General features: G+C 32.2%; 1 long non-coding RNA gene across 22 annotated transcripts; it reads left to right on the top strand.

Annotated features, from left to right (window-relative positions):
- Positions 1,232 to 5,871, top strand: LOC107618921. Of its 22 annotated transcripts, none has more exons than XR_002354329.1 (9): positions 1,232 to 1,782; positions 2,223 to 2,346; positions 2,431 to 2,480; positions 2,585 to 2,778; positions 2,925 to 2,987; positions 3,075 to 3,147; positions 3,364 to 4,528; positions 4,670 to 4,739; positions 5,828 to 5,871. It is a non-coding gene; the product is annotated as an uncharacterized LOC107618921 (long non-coding RNA). The 22 variants fall into 22 exon arrangements; XR_002354331.1 differs by having other exon boundaries at positions 3,364 to 4,524; positions 4,689 to 4,739; positions 5,828 to 5,842; XR_002354332.1 differs by having other exon boundaries at positions 3,364 to 4,524; positions 4,670 to 4,744; positions 5,828 to 5,842.

Here is a 7,218-nt window from a genome sequence, read left to right as displayed (position 1 = left end):
TTTTTTATTTTTTACATGAAAATGCATTTATAATTTTTTGATTGATTTTAATTATTAAGATTAAATATACCTAACAATAAGAGTAAATAGTCATTTCTAACCATGAAAGATTTGAACGTTGACAAAATTGACCATTAAAAATTAAAACTAAAGTTATATCCATATAAGATTAGTTTTGTTCGACAAAAATAACTAGTCATTAAACTTTTATTGATAATTCCGTAAATACCTTTTTTCTATCCTAAATCGATTCATCCCCTTTCTAATTGGGACGTGCACACTAACGTGGGAGTAAAATTTGCAGTGGCAGCTGCAATAGGGGAGAGAAAGGGGAGAGAAAAGGGATGAATCAATTTAGGATAAGGGAGGGTTTTTTACGGAATTATCAATAAAAATTTGTAAATAAGTTATTTTTGTCGAACAAAATTTATCTTGTATGTATATAACTTTTATTTCAATTTTTCATGGTCAGTTTTGTGATCAGCGTTCAAATTTTTCATGGTCAGAAATGTCTATTTAGTTAATAAATAATATACAAATAATGTATTTATTATAGCCATTAAATTCATGTGTGAATGCATTTATAGTCATTTAATATTCTAAAATTTATTGGGAAAAATAAAGTTCTTTCTTAATAATTATTTTAAGAAATTTTTTAATATGAAAAGAAATTATATATATGAAAATTCCTTTAGTTTTGTTGTCAAGTTTAATCTATAGCTTTATTATGACCTTATTATTTTATCTCGTATACTTCACTCTCGTGTTATCATCATTTTGGAGAATTTGGATCCTTTAAATGTTGGATATTTATTTGATAAGGTATATTTTTTCTTTCATATTTTCTTTTATCACTACAAAAAAAATATGTTTTAGCGACAAACTTTTAACGGCAATAATACAATGGTCACTAATTCTTTAATTTAAGTTATGTTTTTGCGACAATTATATATTCGCCTTTATTACTATATATTATAATGATAGTATAAAAAATTTTAAAAAAATATTATTTAAAGAATAGGGACAAATAAATCCCTAACCAATTTAAATTTAGAGACAATTAGGCCTCTGTCCATTTTTGAACCTGACACGTCAGCATTTTCCGTTTAGAGTTGACGGAAAAACCGCGTGGGTCACAGAAGTAAAGGACAGGACCGAAGTGGAACGTTTTTATGGTGAGGGGTCGCCTTGTCATTTTGAGAAATGGACAGGAGCCGTGTTGATAGTTCACCCTAAAAAATGTTGATTCAGATATTTAGAGAGAAAGGGATCTAGCTTATGTTGAAGGTGAAGAATGGTTTCATCGCCAAAACCCTAATCTCATCGTGGCCGTCGCTGCCGCCATCGCCACCGCCGTCGAGCAAAGGTGCCTCCTCCACTAACTCATCTCTAGATCTGGTAGCAACGCCCAAACCTCTAACATCTACGCCTTTCTCTAGCACCGCCGATCTTCAGCAAAAAGCTGTGACGTCAATACAAATCCCAAACTCACCTCTCATTTCGCACTCTGTCTTTCCCGGCTCAAATTACGAATGGCCGATCAGAATCCTGCGGAGCCAGAACCGAAGAGCGGCTCCGATGCGTCTTCTCGGATCGAGAAAGTGAGTGAGTGGTTGGCGAAGACATTCGAAGCCACCGGCAAACCCGTCCCAGAGTTTGAGTACACGCCTCGCAACGTCTCGCATTTGCACGGCCTCTTAATCGTCTCCAAAGCCAAAGATGAAGCTGCGCGTCTCGTCGCTCGCGATTTCCGCCAGAAGGCCTCTGAGTACCGATCCCAAGGTACGATTCTAATTAACTGTGATTCAAGTTAATTCAAGTTACTGAGACTCCTGCATCATGGAAGTTATATATTAAATTGTTGACTGGGGCCTCAATTTTCGCGTTACCAATTTTCTTTTTAATTTTTACTTTTATCTTTTTTCTATTAGGGATTGATTACTGGAATTCGTAAGTCCAGATTTGATGAATTCTGTTTTTCTAATCTTAATTATTATTTCTTTCTTGGTTTGTGATCTGAGATGACGATGATGATGATTGTTTGAAGGACAATACTTTGATCAAGTTACTTATGCTAATTTTACATCAAGGACACATTATTTTAGGGACATATCCATGTTTTTGAACATGAATGTGTGTTGAACCTTCTAAGATGCAATAGTAATGCACTTTTAAATTGCTTTTAGATAATGGAATTTAAATCGGGCCATTTGTATTGGTAGGCATGCTTTTGGTGATCAGTATCGGGCCACTGATACTGTAATTAATGGAGCTGGGAAGCTGAAGTTGGTATTTGGTATCTTTACCAGAGTTGCAATCAAACAGCTCGACAGGATCACTGGCCAGGTAATTCTTTAAGTTCCTAACTATCTGATTTTTATTCATTTTAGTCTAATCATGCTTAGGGTTTCGTTCTGTTAACTGTTATAGGGACAATTTGTGATATCAGTAGAAGATACCTTGAAGATCATAATCTGCAGGTTCACTCAACTTGATCTCTTAATTCTTGTTTGGATATTTGTTAATGATGATCATTTCGTGCTTGGAACTTGTTCAGTACTTGTTTCATCGTGTGATTGTTTAGGAAACAACACAAGAAGCTCTATTCCCTTGAGATGGAACTTGCTGCTATTAGGAATGAGGGTTTTGTTTTGAAGCAACTGCTTGAGACCAATGGGATTTACTCTGAGGGAAAGCTTTTGGTCATGATAGGTGTACTCACAACATTTGGCTGCCAGAAGAATAGGGACGCCATTCACAATGCTTGGATGGGAAGTGGTAATTATATATGTTTTGTTCTTTCTCTTGCTTAATTAGAAATCACTGACATTGTAAATTACTCTGTCATGATTAATATTGCATGGTTTGCTCACTGAGATTGTGGATTAGAGGTGGTTTTAACATTAAGAGTTCTTTCTTTTCAGGTGCAGCTTTGAAGAAACTGGAGGATGGAAGGGCATTGTTGCAGGATTTGTTATTGGGAGAAGGTTTAAATTCCTACTTTTAATTTTTTTGGGACGAGGGGGCATGTTGGATCCAATTGTGATTCTTATGGCTTATAAACAATTTTGCAGTAAAAATCATGGAAACAATCAGGATAAGGACATTGATCGTGAGAATAGGCTGACTAATGACTTCTTAATTCTTGTAAGTTTAACTAGTCGAATGATTTTATTCTCTTTAAGCATTCTGCTTTACTGGAACTTGGCAAGTATTTTGTGGCTTACTGTGAGTGGAAAATGAGGTCTCATAGCATAAGCTGGTTTAGCTCACTGCTTCAACTATTATGTTGATAAGATGATTACGTGGAAGCAAACGAGGGGATCCCAAATAAAGTTAAATTGGTTTTTGCTTATGCTGCAGATAAATGGGATGCACTGCAATTATGTTCATCAATAATGAATAACTATCTCAAGGAAAGTTTTAATTTATTGTTATTGGCAAATAATTGTTGCTTTAGTTTTAATTCAATGTGTTGATTTTCGAGCAAAAGTATTTGGGATCAAATGGTCAATGTTACTTTGTTGCAGCTTGTCTGTAATCAACTACATATAAGAGTTACATTATTATTACTTTATAATAATTAGTTAATTATCTGTACTCCTAATTTCTTCAAGTTGAATGTGTGTGCTGTGTCTATATATATGGCCAAGTTGTGGAATAGAATTTAGGTAAATATTGTGATGAGTATATATTTAATTAGCATAGGGTAGCACTATAGGATAATATTGCATGCTAGCTTAATTTTATTTGAGCTAATTATTTCTGGAAATAGTTTGAGTCTTGTTGGTATATTCGGGTTTTGTGTGATTAAAAAGTAACTTAGCAAGTTGCAAGAAACTGAGTTTTTTTTTTTTAAATTTGGGGGGAGGACTTAAATTTGATGTTGAAAATAAAAAAGCATGAAAAGAGAAATGGGGACCAAACTCACGCAAAGAAGACTTGAAAATAACGTGTCTTATCAGCAAAAGTTATTAGCTTTTAAAATTAATTCCAAATTGTGATCAAATCTCAAAGTTAATTATAGAAGTATCGGGACTCTTGTACAAATGGTATCCTAATTAATCCCCCAATTATATGATAATATTTCTTGTGTGCCTTTTTGCATAATGCAATCAATTTTTCTATTTCCATGCTATTTTGTGATTGGACATGTATTTGACATTTTAAGCATCATTGACTTTTTTTTTTATCAAATTATATCTATGTCTATATAGTCCTTGAAGATAGTGAGAGTCCAATGGAGCTAGATGTTTTCAATTTCAAAGTCCTAGGTATAACACTTGCTATGTATAATGTTGATGAGATTTGATTCATTTTATAGTTTCTACAAGCATATACCATTATGTTTTAGTTAAATGTATAAACCCTTTTTTTGTTTTTATTGTTGTGTGTAAACATGCTTGCTTTTGATAATTTTATAGTCTATTTGAGCGTTTGCTGAATCATCAATGTCCCTGGCATTTTCAAAGAGGTGGCCACTTTACTTGAGTACTAAGAATACAATTTTCAAGAAATATGATAGTAGGTGATTATTCTCATATTTCTGATTTAATTTATAGTGTCAACTGTCACTGTTGTATGCCAAATTTCTTAGTAATTTAGACTTATTGACTTACTCTCTATTTTGTTGATATTTAAACTTATTTACAGTTTGATAGTGTTACAGATTTAAAGATATATTTCAGGAGGTGTATGAACTATGAAGAGAGATGGAAGAAAAAATTTGAAGAACATTCGTATGGTTTGTTTTCATTTTAATTAACTAAATTTTTTTGATTCATTACACATAGATAATTAACACTTTAAGTGGCTTCATGTACGAGCATAGGCTAATTTATTGACTTAAGTTTTGTTAATTTTAATTGTTATTGCCAATGATGGCTTCTTGATTTCTCTTTTTATTCATTTATTTATTTTGTTTGTTTTGAATTGTTACTGCAGACAATGACTTCAACTTATTACTTATATATAACTTATGTTCATTCCTTTATTTTCTCCCTTGCTACTATTATACCCTAACTTGATGTAACATAATTATAGGCTTGTAACATTTTTTGTTATTTAAATTTGTAACATAATTTATTATTTTTTTTAAGAGAAATTTGTGTATCAATATTTTAAGTTTAATGAAATGTCTCATTTTGTAATTAATTTCAGTATATTTATATTATGCATAATAATAATAATAATTATTGGCAAAAATAATTGAAATTCTAAAAAAAAATAGGAATTTCGTTGTTTCTAAAAAAATGAGGATAATATAACTAAAAAAAAGTCTTAAAATTTTAGCGGCAAAAGTAATGGCAACTAAAAATAAATAACATTATAATTTTAGAATTATTTTTAATGGCCATATAAATTACAGGTAAAATGAGTTTTGGCGGCAATAGTAATGGCTGCTAAAAATGAATAACATTGCAATTTTAGAATTACTTTTAGTGGCCATATAAATTGCCAAAAAAGTGGCCACTAATAGTTATATACTTTTTGCAGCCATTAAAAAGGTCTTTACCGGCAAATGTTATAATTGAGGCTAAAACCTTTTAGCGACAAAGCATAAAACGCCTAATGTCTAATTGCCGGTAAATGTATTGGCGGTTATTTTTATTGTCGCTAAAAGAAAAATAAATGGCCGCTAAAAGTAATTTTTCTTGTAGTGTATGTATTCCCACTGATGAGCGGATATTTTATACGCTTTTTGGGGTTAATTTCATATAGTTTTTAGTATGTTTTAGTTAGTTTTTAGTTTATCTTCATTAGTTTCTAGGAAAAATTCATATTTCTGGACTTTACTATGAGTTTGTGTATTTTTCTGTGATTTCAGGTATTTTCTGGCTGAAATTGAGGGAGCTGAGCGAAAATCTGATTCAGGCTGAAAAATGACTGCTGATACTGTTGGATTCTGACCTCTCTGCACTCGGAATGGATTTTCTGGAGCTACAGGACTCCAAATTGCGCGCTTCTAATTGCGTTGGAAAGTAGACATCTAGGGCTTTCCATCAATATATAATAGTCCATACTTTGCTCAAGGATAGATGACGTAAACTGGCGTTTAACGCCAGTTCTATGCTACAGTCTGGCGTCCAGCGCCAGAAACAAGTTACAAGTTGGAGTTCAACGCCAGAAAAGGATCCAAAGCTGGCGTTGAACGCCCAAAACAGCCCTATGCACGTGAATAGCTTAAGTCTCAGCCCCAGCACACACCAAGTGGGCCCCAGAAGTGGATTTCTGCACCATCTATCATAGTTTACTCATTTTCTGTAAACCTAACAACGGTGATCCACCAACACACAGCTTGCCATAGGAGGACGTGCGTGCGTGAATTAGAAAACAGAGGAAAGCAGAATTTCAGAAGACAAAGCATCTCCAAAACTCCAACATATTCTCCATCATTGCATACAAGTATAATTTGTGTTCTGCCCTTTTATTCCTTGCAGTCAAATTTGATAAGTGAATTATTTTATTGTTTTCCTGACTAAGAGTTACAAGGTAACCATAGATTGCTTCAAGCCAACAATCTCCGTGGGATCGACCCTTACTCATGTAAGGTATTACTTGGACGACCCAGTGCACTTGCTGGTTAGTGGTACGAGTTGTAAAAAGTGTGATTTACAATTCGTGCACCACCCACCTATAAAATAAATGGTAAGAGATCATCACACTTTACCCTCTCAAGTGAAATCTAAAATTTAGAGAATCCAAATCTCGTTCAAAATGTACTTGATCGCATTTTAGGCTTTTAAAAAATAACGTAATATAGGGTTACACTACAAGAAAATAGAACATTTGTAACAAAAAATTTGTATCAAATTTAAAATTATTACAAAAAAATAGTATTTTGTAATAAAAAATTTTGATTGTTACAAAAGAATAATGTTTTGTAACAACATTACAAGTTGTTACAAAACATGATAATATTTTGTAACAATCTGTTTTATTTTGTTACAAATTATGTTAGTTTTTGTAACGATATAGTGTTTTGTTACAAAATATTGTAATATTTTATAACAAAAAAAAAACAAGTTGCAAAAATTTAAAATATTTTGTAACATTTTTTTTTGTTTCAGAAACTCCAATTGTTTTGTAACAAAAAATTAATTTGTCACAAAATTCAATATTGTTTGTAACAAGTTAATTATTTGTCACAAAATATAAGTATATTTTATAACAAATTCTTTTTTCAAAATGTTAAACACTTTAAGAGTAAAAAAAATT

Source organism: Arachis ipaensis, chromosome B09 (genome assembly GCF_000816755.2).
Source record: "Arachis ipaensis cultivar K30076 chromosome B09, Araip1.1, whole genome shotgun sequence".
Taxonomy (NCBI): domain Eukaryota; kingdom Viridiplantae; phylum Streptophyta; class Magnoliopsida; order Fabales; family Fabaceae; genus Arachis; species Arachis ipaensis.
Note: the sequence above shows the minus strand (reverse complement) of the source record. Positions and strands in the feature narration are given on the sequence as shown.